This window comes from Euprymna scolopes, chromosome 2 (genome assembly GCF_053919585.1).
Source record: "Euprymna scolopes isolate OS-2025 chromosome 2, ASM5391958v1, whole genome shotgun sequence".
Lineage (NCBI taxonomy): Eukaryota > Metazoa > Mollusca > Cephalopoda > Sepiida > Sepiolidae > Euprymna > Euprymna scolopes.
Genome location: NC_136483.1, coordinates 8252801 through 8266603, shown reverse-complemented (window position 1 = coordinate 8266603; position 13803 = coordinate 8252801). Strand labels below are relative to the sequence as shown.

At 31.2% G+C, this 13803-nt stretch overlaps 1 long non-coding RNA gene across 1 annotated transcript in view; it reads right to left on the bottom strand.

Moving 5' to 3' along the window:
- Nucleotides 1-523: 523 nt before the first annotated feature.
- The window catches only part of LOC145288460 (uncharacterized), a 112355-nt gene continuing 99075 nt past the window's right edge, over nucleotides 524-13803 (bottom strand). The window contains exon 3 of the long non-coding RNA XR_013869286.1: nucleotides 524-882. This is a non-coding gene — a long non-coding RNA (uncharacterized LOC145288460). The remainder of the gene's footprint in view (nucleotides 883-13803) is intronic.

Below are 13803 nucleotides of genomic sequence, written 5' to 3'. Positions count from 1 at the left end.
TGTTTTGTTATTGTACCAAAAATGCTCAAATGAAATTGCTTTATTGTAGACGATAAAAGCATCTAATTTCTTAACACAATAGATTGAGTTGAGATAATCTTTTATATTTTTTTATTGCATTTTTCCACCAAACATAGCAGAGAAGCACTTTAATGTAAAGGACTACTATCTGCGTCATATTTGCATGGGTACTATATAGGGAGTTGAGCAGCAAGATGCGTGTTTATATTACACTAGAAATTGTGCATGTCAGTGCAGTCAGGAAAGGATGGGAATTCCAAAGTCTAGCAGACCTATGGGCAAAACTGTTAGAGTAAAACACTTTCTTATATCTATTTTAGCAGATATATTTTTAATAATATATATATATATATATCTATTTTAAATGTAGTTAACTTTTAGCATGTTGCTCGCATGCAATGATTTCGTGCGCCTCATCAATACTGGAGAAATACAACCCCTCTGATGAGTTTATCCGATCTGCAATTTATATATATGAGAAAATAATATGACAAACAAGAGATTGAATAAAAATCGCCATCAGCTTTATTTCAAACATTGGAAAACATTAAATACCTACGTTGAGAGCAAAAAAAAAAAAAAAAAAGATTCATTAAAGTTGTATGTTGATTCCTCTCAGAAGTTTTGCTTCATAGCCGCAACGATTTCTTGCCCTGTAAACAGATGCGACTGTGCACCGGATTGGTCGTGTAGTTAGACACCTCTTAGTTGTAGCACTAGACGCTTAATGTAGAGATAAATATGTTTACGTAGATTTTTTTTCGTTGCCTATTTCATGGTAACCGTGTGTAGAGTTGGTCTGTCTCTATCTCTTTTTCCTCGTCTCGGGAGTTCTCCGTTGTGCAATGAATACAGTAACAGCTGAAAGAGAAACAAAAATACATATTTAACAGATAATATTTTCTCATTTATTTGAATATATATTACTGTACAGTTTACTATAATATTACAGTCTTCACATTAATTATAATTGGTACATAATTCTCTATTGCATCGTGAATTTTTTTGATGGAATGACGTAAAGTCAGCAGTAGTAAGCTAAGAGGGAGAAAGCAATCTGACATGTCGCCATGTGTACCTCCATATTTTTTTCTTATGTTACTTGATTTGACACATCAAGTTAATTTCATGAACTAACTTTGAAATAAAAATATCATTATTTTTTATTTGATCTAAATATTGAAGGGGAAATGATATTTCTAGTTAGAACACTCATCCCATTTACAAATAAATGTTTATGCTACACTCCTATTACCGTCAAAAATGTAATGAAGTTTATTATTATTATTAATATTATTATTATTATTATTAATATTATTATTATTATTAATAATATTATTATTATTAATATTAATATTATTAATAATAATAATAATATTATTAACATTATTATTAATATTATTATTATTAATATTATTATTAATATTATTATTATTGTTAACATTATTATTAATATTATTATTATTAATAGTATTATTATTATTAATATTATTATTAATATTATTAATATTATTATTATTATTAATATTATTATTATTAATATTATTATGATTATTAATTATTATTATTAATATTATTATCAATATTATTATTATTAATATTATTATTATTAATATTATTATTAATAATAATATTATTATTATTAATATTATTATTATTAATAATATTATTATTATTATTAATATTATTCTTATTAATATTATTATTATTAATTACTTATTATTATTATTATTATTATTAGTAGTAGTTTTAGTAGTAGTAGTAGTAGTAGTAGTAGTAGTAGTAGTAGTAGTAGTAGTAGTAGTGGAAGTAGTAGTAGTATTACTCTTTATTCTTATTATTTACTCACTGGAAACAGTCAAACAGGCTATCATCAAAGATGTCTCTTGGATAACAACTTGTGGCGTTCTCTGCACTCTGGGTGACAACAAGTCCCCAGATTTCAACAACTTTCCACCTCTGCCGATAAGGATTGCACTTGAATTTGCGTTATCGTAACAGCCGCATACTATTGATTTCTCATTGGCGACGATCATTGATCTTTTACTGGAATTAGAGTAGCAAAAAGCCTTCCCAACGTCCCAGTCCTCTTTGCACTCATCCAGTGGAGGTTTGGTTAGTGCTTCCTCTCCTCGGTCTTTCCATACAGTTTGACCTTCTTCGTTTATTTGATGTGGCGTCAGTTTTTTGCGGCACGCAAAAATGGGGAGGGGAGGAGGGGCGCAAGGGAATTAACTTCCAATTATTCAATTTCAGTTTTTGTTATTCCATGTGATGCTTCTTTGTGTTATAAATATGTAGCATTTTCTGTATCCCAGTTTTTGCCTGTAGCTCGACTGTTAATCTCCGCATTTAAGTTTTTTTTTTTTAAATATTTCAGTCGTTTCTATTACTGTTATCCAGTGTATCTTTTCAGTTATTCCTCTGATTCCAATCTCTTCCATTATCTTTTACAAAGTTTTTCGGTATTGTTCCTAGTCCTTCTAATATTAGTGTTGTTATATTAGCTTTTTTATCTTCTGTATTCCTTTGAACTCTCTGGCTAGTTCAGTGTATTTTGCCCCGCTTTTCCGTCACCTTGATATCCATTCTATCGTTTGCTGGAACAGTAAAATCTGCAATCTGTCAGGTATTTCTCTTCTTGTATACTAGTATTACATCCGGTCGTCTTGGTTGAATGGGTTTATCCGCTTGTATATCCATGTCCCATAGGACTTGATGATTTTCGTTTTAAAGTACTACTGCTGGTTTGGGCTTCCCCAATTTGTCTGGATGTTCAAAATGCAGTTGTCTGCGTAATTGACAGATTACTGCCTTCTACATTTAATCGTAACTATTTTTATATTCTTTGTGGGCTTGCTTGCTGCATTTGCTTATTATGTGTGTGTGTTTTTTTTGTTTTTTTTGTACAGTTTCACCCCAACCCAAACAAGGGGCTTTGATACAGGGGCTACTATAAGGGACATAAGCCACAGGGGTACATTGTAGAGGGTTGGTCAGTGAGATATCTGTTTACATTACACTTGAACTTTTGAGTGTCAGTACAATTAGGGAAGCAGAAACCTGGAAGGAAGTTCAAAAGTCTAGCAGTTCCGGGAAGAAACTACTGGAGTAGAAAGCCCTTTTACATCTAGGGATATCTAATGGGTAGGAGTGGGATTTAGTTGCTTGTCGGGTTTGTTGGGGGTATTTACGTCGAGGGGGCACAAGTGCTTGCAGTTCATCAGAGCAATCACCATCAAAATAATTGCAGAGGGATGCAATATTTCGTCGATGGGACAGAGGCTGAAGCTTAGATGACAGTTCAGGGCCTATCAGGCTGACGACTCTCTCTTGAACCCTGCCTAGGAGCGAGAGACTAGTAGCAGATGCACCAGATCAAATGGGACAACAATACTCCATACCTGGACGTATGGTGGTCTTATAAAGGTACGAGATACTTTCAGGCGTCAGTAGTTTTCTAGCACGATAGAGAGAGTCTAACTTCTTCGCAGCGGCCTTGGCAATGCTCTCAATGTAACTGTTCCAACTCATGTTCGCTGTAAACGGACCGAGGAGTTTAAAGGAAGTACTTTCGGGTAATGTGTTCATGGCCATTGCTATTGGTGGTAGAGAAGGTTTCTTGTAATTATTGAAAGAAACAAGCTTAGTCTTGGCAGCAATGAATGAGACCATCCATTTATGTTCCCATTCCACTACAGATTGGAGGTCTTCTTGTAGTGTTTCTGCCATTTCATTAGATATGTGTCCATTTGTTTTCCTGTCGTGTCTGCTATAGAGTGTGATGTCATATATATCCATGACAGAAATAATTTTAACAGGGAGATGAGTTTGAATATCAGGAATAATAAAGGTCCAAGGATAGACCCCTGAGGTACTCCCGCATTTATATCATATTGTTAAGACTGTCGAGGACTGCCTGTATACTTCTCTTACTTAAGAAGGATTTAATTATGTTAAGTATCAGTCCAGCGATACTGTATGATCTGATTTTCCTGGGAAGACCATCGTGCCTACTCTGTCAAAAGCCTTAGATATATCTATTGGTTTATTTATTCATCTCTTTTGAATCACGAATTCTTCATTTACAGTTTTCTTGTGTCTTGTAAATCCTTGCTTTGATATGGTAAGTTCTAATCACGTTTTCTTCTGTGACTGTTATTAGGAATTCTGTTTCGTTTTCATTTTTTGAAGCCCTGCCCGAATGTTTTCGTTAATTTCACCTTTTGTCTTCCTTATAAATCCTGCATATTATTATTATTATTATTATTATTATTATTATTATTATTATTTTTATTATTATTATTATTATTATTATTATTATTATTATTATTATTATTGTTATTATTATTATTATTATATTATTATTATTATTATTATTATTACTGTTATTATTATTGTTATTATTATTGTTATTCTTATTATCATTATTATAATAATAATAATTATTATTATTGTTGTTATTATTATCGTTATTATTGTTATTGTTATTATTGTTATTATTATTGCTATTATTATTATTGTTAACATCATCATTATTGTTATTATTATTATTGTTATTAGTATTATTGTTATTATTATTATTATAATTACTGTTATTATTATTGTTATTACTATTATTGTTTATATTATTATTGTTATTATTGTTATTATTATTGTTATTATTATTGTTAACATTATTGATATTATTATTGTTATTATTATTATTGCTTTTTATATCATTGTTATTATTATTGTTATTATTATTATTGTTAGTATTATATCTGTTATTATTATAATTATTGTTGTAATTATTATTATTGTTATTAGTACGGTTATTATTATTATTGTTGTTATTAATTTTATTATTGTTATTATTATTGTTATTATTATTGGTATTATTATTGTTATTATTATTATTGTTATTATAATTATTATTGTTATTATTATTAGTGTTATAATTATTGTTATTATTATTATTGTTATTATTATTGTTATTATTGATATTATTATTATTTATTATTATTATTGTTATTATTATTGTTATTATTGTTATTGTTATTATTATTATGATTATGATTATTGTTATTATTATTATTATTTTGTTATTGTTACTGTTATTATTAGTAGTATTATTGTTATGATTATTGTTATTATTATTGTCATTATTGTCATGGGTATCATAATTATTGTTGTTATTATTATTATTGTTGTTGTTATCATTATTATTTTATTATTATCATTATTGCAATTATTATTGTTGTTGTTATGATTATAATTTTTATTGTTATGATTATTATTTTGTTTATTATAATTGTTGTTATTAATATTGTTATTATTATTGTTATTAGTATTGTTATTATTATTGTTATTATTATTATCATTTGTGTTATTATTGTTATGATTATTATTATGTGTATTATTATTATTGTTATTATTATAGTTATCATTATTATTGCTAATATTATTGTTATTGTTATTGTTATTATAATTGTTATGATTATTATTATTGTTATTATTATTAATTTTATTATTATTAGTATTATCATTGTTATTATTTTTTATTATTATTGTTATTATTATTATTGTTGTTATTATTATTTTTATTGTTGTAATTGTTATTTATATTATTATCATTATTGCAATTATTATTATTGTTGTTATAATTATATTATTATTGTTATGATTATTATCATGTTTATTATTATAATTGTTGTTATTAATATTGTTATTATTGTTATTATTATTGTTATTATTATTGTTAATATAATTATTAATTTTATTATTATTATTATTGGTATGATTATTATTGTTATTATTATGTATGTTATTATTATTGTTGTTATTGTTATTGTTGTTGTTATTATTATTGTTATTATTATCATTATTGCAATTATTATTATTGTTGTTATAATTATTATTGTTGTTATAATTATTATGATTGTTATTATGTTTATTATTATTATTGTTGTTATTGATATTGTTATTATTGTTATTATTATTGTGATTGTTATTGTTGTTATTATTAGTGTTATTATTATTGTTATGAGTATTATTATGTTTATTATTATTAGTGTTATTTTTATTAATGTTTTTATTGCTGTTATTATTATTGGTATTATTAATTTTATTATTATTACTTTTATTATTATTGTTATTATTATTGTTAATATTTTTATTGTTATCATTATTGTTATTATTTTTATTATTACTATTTTTGATTTCATTATTATTATTATTATTATTATTATCATTATTATTATTATTATTGGTGTTATTATTGTTATTAATTTTATTATTACTATTAATTTCATTATTGTTATTATTACTATTTATTATTATTTGTATTGATATTATTATTATTAATTTTTATTGTTAAAACGGTTTCGCAATTAAAAATATTAGTTACAAACATTAAATAATATACATCTAATTGTTCTTATTCTTGTAAAACTTAATTGTATATTGAATTGGCCAATTAGTGATTAAACTTTAACATGTTGGTATAGTCAGGGAAACAGGGACAAGAAGTGGTTTAATAAAACAAAGTATCCGAGGAAGGAACTATTAGAGTAGTAAATTTCCGTCATCTGTGGTGAAGAGGTTTTATTTGTTGATAGTCAGACTTGTTAGGAGCATTTACGTTGAAGTTAATTGGAGACATTCTGTGAAGGAACTTGTGAAGCAAATAAAGGGTTACAACATTGCAGTGATTAGACAGAGACTAAGAATGATAGAACGTGTGCGATCTCTTAGATTAGTAATTTTTGTTTAATACCGTCAAGTTAATCGCCCTAAAATCCAATATGTGGAAAAAAGTGAGTATGAACGCGTGGGAAAATATCAGCTTCAGCTGATAAATAAATGGCTGGCGAGGATATTAGCAGCAGTAGCCAGAAAAGGTACATATGCAAATTAGTAAGTATGCGCGAGCTGGTGTGACAAGGAAAAAAAAGGACACCACGTAGTCGAGAGCAGAAAACGACGACGCCGAAGGAGACGGACGTATAAAGTAACGACAAAATTGGTTTGACTTTTGCCAGCGTACGGTCGTAAGAAAGAGAAACACTCTAGGTAAGATAAACATGTGGAGGCGAGAACTTTTAAACCGTGAAGGGAGAAAGAAAAACAGCAATAAACGACTTATGTTGCAAAGAAAGAAAAGCAGAGATTTATTTTTGTTTGTTTGTTTTTTTCCAATTGTTCCAGACGGCGTGTGGAGTCCGAAAGTGGTTTGTACGAACACGGTTCAAGCGTAACGGCTACGTTACACATGCCCTAATCGAGAGACAAAATCTAATGTATTATTTACAATAGGAATCGTTTTTCTCCAAAAGAGTCGATAAGCCGTAAATGACGGTTAAGAATCTGTTTCCAATCAGCATGGTCTCTCAGGATTAAAGAAATCAAGATAGGTTGATATTTCCTAAAGAGAGAAACTATTCACTTTGATTAATCCTTTGAATTAAGCATTGGTTTTCAGCATTCGAAAAGGTTTGATATGCCATAAAATCGACTAATGAATCATTCACAGTAAGAATTGGGATCGTCAATGAGATAACCAAAAACCCTTGATCTGCCGTAAAAAATATATCCGAATGATATCCCCCTCCCTCTCTCTCTCTATCTATCTCTCTCCCTCACTCTCTCTCTCTCTCTCTCTCTCTCTCTCTCTCTCTCTCTCCAACAAGCGCACACACAAACACACGCCTGTGCTGGTAAAATTCGGCAAGGTATCGCACACTTACTACTACTAAAAGAATTTCCCGCCATTTCCCATGCAAAAATAAGAAGGAAAATACCGCCAACAGGCGTCTGCATATTCCTACCGCTATTCGTCCTGCGCCCACTTGACGTTCTCTGTATTCTATGTATGGTGGCCGTGACAAACACAAAATCAAAAGCTGGCACGAATTAACGGATAGTTTCTCGCCGTAGAAACTAACGACTTAGAAAGAAAATAAGATCGTGTGTTTGTCTTTGTGTATGAGTCTCAGCTTTCAACACCGCTTCAACATCGACTTCCCGAGGGGAACGTAACTTGGGAGCGAAAATCGTGAGTGGCACTAGCAACAGCTCATTCCTGCAACTTCCCGCGATACGATAACAACGCTGTCTATTCAAATAGCTGAGCTGGTTTGCGGGTATACACTCGCTTATAATAGTTAAAAGTTTCTTTTCCTTTTTTTCCTTTTAGTTCTTAATTAACTATTAAACACGATAGCTTAGTTTGGACTCCAAGGAAGGGAAACTCGGAGTCGCGGCCCCTAGATTGAGATCTCAACATCTATTCTTTCTTCCTTCTTTTTATCGTTCTTTTATAAATTCTAAAACGAAAAATGTTGCTGTACTGAAAGACAGAGGAAACAAACACAAAGTAAGAAGAAAGCGGCAACCAAGAGAAAGCAAAAAGTCGAGAAAGAGCGAACGAAAGGAACGAAAGAAAACCTGCAGAAGAAGGAAAACAGAAGAAAGCTGATGAAGTAGAAAGAGGTAAAGGAAGATATTTTTCTTATTCCCGATTGTTTGTAGTTGTGTAACGTGTCTCATTCATGTTTTGGGGTGAATGACAACGTGCAGCCTCTCATTCTCTCTCTTTCACTCTCTTTCACTCTCTTTCACTCTCTCTCTCTCTCTCTCTCTCTCTCTCTCTGTATATATATATATATATATATATATATATATATATATATATATATATATATATGGGAGGGGGGTATCTGTTTCTCAGTTTTTCTTGCGTATTTTCGCTCAAACTTTATCCGAGGATGTATCTATCGATGTCCGTTCTCTTTCCCTCATTTCCCCCCCACACACACACTATTACACACATATATATATATACGTACATGTGTATATGCATATATATATACTCTATATATACTATCTCTCTCTTTCTCTCTCTCGCTCTCTCTGTCACCATCTACTTCACCCTATATATAAATATGTATACTCATACACCCCTTACATACACACATATATATATATGGGGGGTGCATATATATATATATATATATATATATATATATATATATATATATATATATATATATATATATATAGGCAGAGAAATGGAGAAAGAAATGGAGAAACAAAGAGAGAGAGAGAAAGAAGAAGGAACAGGAAAAAAGATGATATATTATTCCATGTATATGAAATCTGTGATATTATATAGTGATTAATAAATCGCGCATGGATCTGCAGTATTTACTTCAACAGTGCTCAATACTTGAGTAAAATTTAGAATGTATTTTTGAAAATTAAACTATAATTAGCCTGACGATACTCGACGGTGATGAAACGCAGACACCTCTGTGTGGATTAATTTATACAAATACATTTCCACACTACATCTCTCTCTTTCTCTCACTCTCTCTTTCTCTCTCTCTCTCTCTCTCTCTCTTTCTATCTAGTTCTTTCGGTCTCCATATATATATATATATATACATATGTGTGTGTTTGTGTGTGTGTGTTTGTGTGTGTGTGTGTTTGTGTGTGTGTGTGTGTGTGTGTGTGTGTGATTCTATTTTATTTATCCCGTACTCTCAATTAAATCGTCTCACTTCTCATAGCTTTGTTCTTACAATCCAGTCAATGAAACAAAAACACGTCACATCGAACAGTTACTAAAGAATCGTCGAGCCATAAACGAATTTAACTTTGGAAAAACACAAAATCCATCTGGTATCCTCGTAGATCGTTTTAGACCAAAAACAAGGCATCGTCTGTTTTCGATGGACAAACGTGTGTGCGTGTGTGCGCGCGTGTGAGACCAGACATATGTTTACGCAGGTAGCAAACACCTAGCAGACGCGCTTCTCTGTGTGAGTTATGCGAGGAGGGGGCGCTGTTACTGACAACTCAGCATGACGGGATCGAGCCCTGTCATTTCCATAGAATCACTTCCACACGCTTTGTATGAAATATTAACACGGTCTCTTCTCTGAGTAGCAGATTTTTATGGGGAAACAAATGACAAGAAAATTCATCATAACTTGCTTATTTAAACGAATCAACTATTGTGAGGGCGTGCGTGTGGAAGAGAGAAAGAGAGTGTGTGTGGGGCCATGCGTATTTGTATTGTTAAGAGCTAATATACGCGTGCCTCAGAGTTGTAAGAGTATGTGTATACGTACGTGCATGCGTCTTCTATCTTCTAGGCGCATGCGTGTGTTTAAGAGGAAGATATAAAGTGTGTTTACGCGTGTGTTTTTTTATGGAAATCGCTCGAGGCAAGATATGAAGCCACTTGGTGTAAGAAGCTAACACGAACGAAAGGTGATTATCGCAATGGCAGGAGATGCCAATTAACCTTATAAAATGAAATGAAACCGCGGAACTAGACTTAATGCGGGTTTAACTTACTCTCTCCAAAAGAGAAAGTTCCCTGGGAGTACGAAATTAACAAGTGGTACCCAGCTGTCAGGAGAAATGACTATGTTAGGGCTTTGAAAAGCTTGCAGGAACGTGTCGACGTCTCCTACAAACAGCTCCAAGCAATCCTAAAGTGCTCACCCATGTTGTATTCCCAAATTGGTCAACCATCTGGTACTGACTAGGCTCAACGTTGCTTAACTTTGGTAATCAAGCGAGAACCGGCATGTCAACGTGATTATTCCGTATATCTATTGACACTAGTCGTGAAGAGACCGAACCTGTAAGTAAAAGGAAAGTAGTGATCAGGAAGAAAGTTCCACGACTTTGTAGTCTTTGGAAAGAAGCTACTGGAATAGGAAGCTGTATTCCAATAAAACAGCGAATTGATGAACCAACGAGTCCAACGAGCTGGAAAAAAGGAAGCTGGGAATAGATCAGACAATTCTGAGAAATACATGTCATTATAATATTGTATTTAGTATGTAGAAAATACTGGGACTAGCAACATCACCTCTGTGAGATAAAGAAGTAAGATTCAAATATAACAACAGTGCTTTGTACACGGTCTAATAGCGTATTTACGCATTTCCCTGCCCATTGGTTCGAGTGTGTGTGTGTGTGTGTGTGTAAAAGAGAAAGGTGGAGAGACAGAGAGGAAGAGAGATAAAATAAAAAGATGAAGAGAGAAGTAGAGACTAGTAGAGTGTTATGCTTGTTCATACAGTCGTTTACGTTTGTTTCTGTCCAAATAGTGGCGGACTGTGTTTGTGAGACAGGCAGATAGATACAGATAGAAGGGGAAAGTGGGAGGGGGTTGTCGCGTATATGTGTGTTTATGTGAACTCCGAGTGCGTATCGACTTAGTTATTTCGATTCTAAAATTGAAATAACTTCATAACATCTTTGAAATTTGAAATTCATAGTTTCCTGTGGCATAATCTATAGAAATCATCTGCATGTTTATCAATTTTAATTATTTTCCGACTGTTTTGTTACTGAATGAATCTATTTTCCCGCTGCAGTTTCCCGTATATACCATTTTTTTTTATCTTTCAGGTTGTATACTCTTTGCTAAGCAGTTATTTTGTTTATGGCAACATAGTTTGATTTTGTCATTACTGTTTTTCATGTGGTCAATTTATTTCTTATTTACGTAATTATTATACTATTGTTATAATAATAGTAATAGTAGTAGTGGTAGTAGTAATCTCAGAATTTTTGTTGCTGTTGTTATTATTATTATTTTTGTTGTTGTTATTACTATTATTATTATTATTATTATTATTATCATTATCGTTGTTGTTGTTGTTGTTGTTTTTTGTTGTTTGTGTCACTTTACCTTTCTCCAATTTTTCTCTCAATCTTTGCTATTGCCATTACATATTTTCTTATTGATAATATGTTTTGAATATTTACAACAATGGTACGTGAGTTTTAAGTTTTCTTTTTTAATGAATATTTAATGCAAACTGATCAGTTACGGAAAATTGTTTATCGATCAACTTCAACATAATCTTTCGTATATTTTACCATCTAATAATTTTTGTTGGAGTTAAGCGAATTAAGTTTCTTTTTTTATTTATTTATTATTACACTCTTGCTTCTCATTTTTATTTCCAATCTTATTATTGGTTTCAGAACTATGTTATAGATGTTATTTTCATTAACATTCATTTACGTTAGTAGAGTTATTACCACTCCTACGTTTTATAGAACTTAGAATATGTTATATAATGAATAGGGGTTGTAACATCTATTAAATACGAAATGCATTTATTTAAATCTAAGTTGGAACTGACATCTAAAAAGTTATTTTTAATTGTCACTAATAGGAAGACCGTTCAACTCCCTAATACTTTTATTGTCATCGAAATCAATTAAATCGATAATTTTTAATCAAATCGATTAACGGACCCCCTTCATGCAATGTACGAGGAAGCAGCGTCGTATGTCTCACCGCAGTCACTTAGTCTATAGTATATACTGAGGCAAATTAATTCTAACAGTTGAAGTATCTGTATTATTATATAAAAGGAACCTTATGCGTGTGAAATTTCGTTCCCTATAGACTCGGGAACAGCTGGACCCATTTTATGAAATATTAGATGAAGGTACTTGATGTATCTGGGAGTTTTCTTGGGTATTTATCGTATCGGAATGGGTTCGATAAATATCGAAAATCGATAATCGATAATATCCAATTAAAGAAGAATGTCCAATTTTGACCGAAGTTAACATTTTATACAACCTCACATCACAAGTGAACTTTTACACATGTATCCATGGAGAATATGTTGATTTTATAAAGTATCTTTGAATAATGGCTACACTTAGAATTTAAAATGCAAAAATCAACCGTCAATGTTCAATTGTACTCTTAGCAGAAACTCATTTCGATCACGCACCTGTCTTATCAAAGAACAACTTGTTGATTTTATAAAATTATTTTTACAAAATTAATTTAAAGCTAAACGGACAAAAGCCGGGTATCAACATTCAATTGTGCTCTAAAAAGGAATATTCATTTAGAATGGACCTCTGTCTTGTAAAAGAACCAACCGTTGATTTTATAGGCTGTGCCATTCTGCTTGTGCGTTAAAAAATAATAAAATAAAATTATAAGATGAAATTTTTTTTCTTTTTAAATGTGATGTTAGGTTGTATAAAATATTAACTTCGGTCCAAATTGGATTTTCATCTTTAATCGGATATTTTCGATTATCGATTTTCGATATTTATCGTACCCATTCCGATACGATAACTACCCAAGAAAACTCCCAGATACATCAAGTACCTTCATGTCTTATTTCATAAAATGGGTTCAGCTGTTTCCGGGTCTCGATACCTCCGTTTATTCTCGAAAGACAAAGGGAGAATTGTCGAGGAAGCTGCGCGTGTAATTGTGAGGCGAGGGTTGCGCAAGCTACAACCACACCTTTACTGAATCGGCACTACATGAATCTTATTTCCCGAATCTATAGGGAACGAAGACACACACACACAAACAAATTCCTTTTATATAATAATAGAAATACTTAAACTGTTAGAACTAATTTATCTCTCTATATATAAATGGTGGCAGTCCCGTCGATTTTGAGGTATGAAGGCCGCCATAAAAACTAAGTTGTCCAGAAATCCACTCAGAGTGTTTGGTTATAATTGTGAATGCTTTCTATAGAACTAACAATTTTTTTTTATTTTTACAAATACTAATCTCAGCCGATGCAATGGCTGCGATAATGCGACACATACAGTAGAGCTCGGGTTTCACATCAGAATTTCCCTTGTAAATGCACGTTTGACGAAGACTGAGTGTAATGGCCAGGCTCATCGTTGCTTAACTTTAGTGATCAAGCGAGAACTGTTGTGTTAACGTGAAGTATAAATGCTCAAAGAATAATTGTCCCAAGTTGAATAAAAGTTATT